Genomic DNA, 3,363 nt, shown 5'->3' on the forward strand with positions numbered 1-3,363 from the left:
GAGATTTAACCGCACTCTCTTGGACATGTTGGGAACTCTCACTGAGACGCAGAAGCGGCATTGGACCCAATATATTTCCACCGTCGTGCACGCCTATAACAGCACAAGGAGTGACGTCACCGGGTATTCCCCGTACCGGCTAATGTTTGGCAGGGAAGCCCGCCTGCCGGTTGACTTGGCTTTTGGCACCTCAATGGACAATTAATAGAATATAGTCCAAATTAAAATTGTCTTCTCTGTTTTGGTGGAAAATGGAATATTGTGTTTCTTTTTTCTTTTGTCGTGTAACGCTATACCCCTCTGTATGTCAGGTGCCCAAATCCTTATTGTTTTTCCTGCATATGTGCTCTTATTTGGGGTCTGCCATTCTGATGGGAGGGGGAGAATTTGCTTTCACTTGGGATAACTTTCACTTTCTGCTTTTCCTCTCCCACTTCTATCCACTTGAGAAAAGAATGTGTCTCCCTTATCAGGGAGACGGCTATGGAGAAACAAAACTGAAGAAGACCTTAAGATGTGCACCAATTGTGCCAGTTACCCAAATATTGTGTCACCTGTGGATTGGCTGGATTTTAAATGGACACTGTGACTTTGGTGGGAGAAGGAAGATTGCTAGTTTAACTATACCGTTTAGACGGGATTTTCCCCAGCTCTCACCTTGACTTCCCTACTGTCACTAACCCCTAATAAAAGTTCCCTAATAAAACCCCTAATAAAAACAGACAATGCCTGTTTCAAGAGTTCTGCTTACTTGGGTGGTTAGCTGAGGTGGGTCCTTACACTGTGTCTGTAATGGGTGGATTTTCTTATTTTGTTTCATGCAGGGTTATAGTCTATTTGCTGAAAAACCAGGGAGTTAATGAACGTTACTCTTTCAGTTAAATAGACATTGAGCTGTTTCAAAACAGTGCCTTTGTCTGTCATTCATGACTGGCACATTTGTGTTTGAAGTTCTTTAACTCTGGCCTTTAAAGGAATGCCATGTTTTTGAACATATGGCATCTGGAAAGAGCAATTGATTACCGTTTTGTAATATATACATTTCTTTACAAATCTATCAATTGAATAAAGAAAAAGACCCTGTAGTCCAACAAATAGTACTCTTAGAATTCTTTATATATAATATCAGATACCAGTTCCTTCCTTACTGAAACCTTGTCTACAAAATGTTTAGTGAGCAGATAATACATAGAAACATTTATTGATTTGTATTAAAATTCTTCTTATCCAGAAAAATCTTTCATATAGCCACCTATTGAGAAACAATTGGCTGATCAGTTAGTTCCCCTAGCAACTACACCTCAATATTTTCCAGCAAATCTGTTCATTAATAAAGCAGTTTTGTCCTGCCCTCCCTGCCCTTCACTCTCACATTCTAGCAATTCAGTATCAGCACTGTAAAAACCAGAAGACCTCTAATTGGCAGTGATCTGTGTCCTTTTGCTGTCATCTACTGCCTATCTGGATTTTATAGCCCAGATATGATAGCTCAATACCATACAATACAAGGATACAAGACTGTTTATTTAATAAAAGGCTTAGCCCTATGGAAAGTTGGGGGTAGGTATCTAGGTAGTCAACTGAGTGCCAGAATAAGTACCTAATATATCCACAAAAACGACTTTTGTAATAGTCTTTTGTAATAGTCCAGATACCTTCAAAGAGTCATCAATAGTTAAAATATATAATGATGGGCTGAATGGCCCCATAAACAGAGAAGCCTTCAAATGTGTTTCAGACCTCTGCTTAGGGCCTTGGAGAGCCATTTAAAGGAGACATAAAAAAAGCAATTTGGAGGTTGCAAGGAGGACTACAAATCCATAGCTAGGTCATAGCCTTTATTAGGACCAAGCAAAACATGACAACAACAAAAAAGTTCCCTGGACCTTTTCTTCAGGCAATATACTTTTAAAAAAATGAGGAGGGGTGGAGGAGAAGCAAGTAAATATATTTTAAATGTATTTTTAAATAATGAAATGTATTTTTAAATAATGAAATGTATTTTTAAATAATTAAAATGATGCCAGAACTTTACTCATGAACTCAATGTAATGTTGTTGGCATTCAGATAAATGTAACCTATGGGGACAAGAGAGAGACAGGCCAAAACATCTATATATGCTTCAGAAGGCTGACCATACTTTGGGGTAATTCCCTTTCTGTTTAGTATTGGGTTGTTGTACCTGAATGTTCAGGAAAACCTAACTCTGATATCATATTAGTAACCAAGCATTCAGTGCTCTATAGCCTACACTTATAATAACTTAAGCTAGCTGGGTGAGTATTGCCTACACTTTGATTTAGTTCATTTTTCTATGCAATGACTGATAATAAATAAAAGCATGCTTAACTTCAGAGGTCAAGCATTTTCAACATGAAAAGCCAGCTCTTGCATTCAGCTATATTACCAAGGCTACACAAATTGCCCCACTTTAGAATTGTCTGACTTTCTGTAATTCTGTAATATCTTATTCTGGCGTCTGATCTCCATAAAGAAGCATGTTTTTGGTTTATATATATTGATATGATAACCTTGGTTTTTTTAAATAACAATGTATTTTATAAATTATCATTACTCTTTTAAAAACCACTGTGAATAAATAAAGCAAATATCGCATGTGATTTACTAAATATAACTATTACTGTACAATTTGTTTGTTTGTTTATGTCTTCAAGTCATTCTCCTGGGACATTCCTGGAGAAGTCCCTGTAGATTTCTTGCCAAGGTTTTTCCCTATGTCTTCTCCTGGGACATTCCTGGAGAAGTCCCTGTAGATTTCTTGCCAAGGTTTTTCAGAAGTGGCTTGCTATTGATTGCTTCTTGGAGCTGAAAGAAAGGGACTGGTCCAAAGTCACCCAGTTAACTTTCATGCCTAAGGTAGAATTAGAATTCACAGTTACCTGGTTTCTAGCTTTGTGCTTTAACCACTACACCACATTGGCTCTTAGGAGGTCAATCAATCAGAATAGAGCTGGAAGGGACCTTGGAGATCTTCTAGTCCAATCCTCTGCTGAAGCAGGAAACCTTATACCATTTCAGAGAGGTGGCTGTCCAGTTTTTTCTTAAAAACCTCCAGTGATGAAGGACCCACAACTTCTGAAGGCAAGCTATTCCACCGGTTAATTCTCCTCACTGTTAGAAAATCTCTCCTTAATTCCAGGTTGTTTCTCTCCTTGATTAGTTTCCATCCATTGTTCTTGTCTTGCCTTCTGGTGCTTTGGAAAATAGGTTGTCCCTCTCTTCTTTGTGGTAGCCCCTCAAATACTAGAGGGGGAGGAGACAGGAGTAAGTCTTGAGACTGTTATATGGGAGGAGTTTGACTCTGTGGCTCCTGAGGATGTGGACAGGATTCTCGGGCGGCT

The sequence above is a fragment of the Protobothrops mucrosquamatus genome, unplaced genomic scaffold (assembly GCF_001527695.2).
Source record: "Protobothrops mucrosquamatus isolate PMUCROS unplaced genomic scaffold, P.Mucros_1.0 scaffold1588, whole genome shotgun sequence".
In the NCBI taxonomy this organism is placed as follows: domain Eukaryota; kingdom Metazoa; phylum Chordata; class Lepidosauria; order Squamata; family Viperidae; genus Protobothrops; species Protobothrops mucrosquamatus.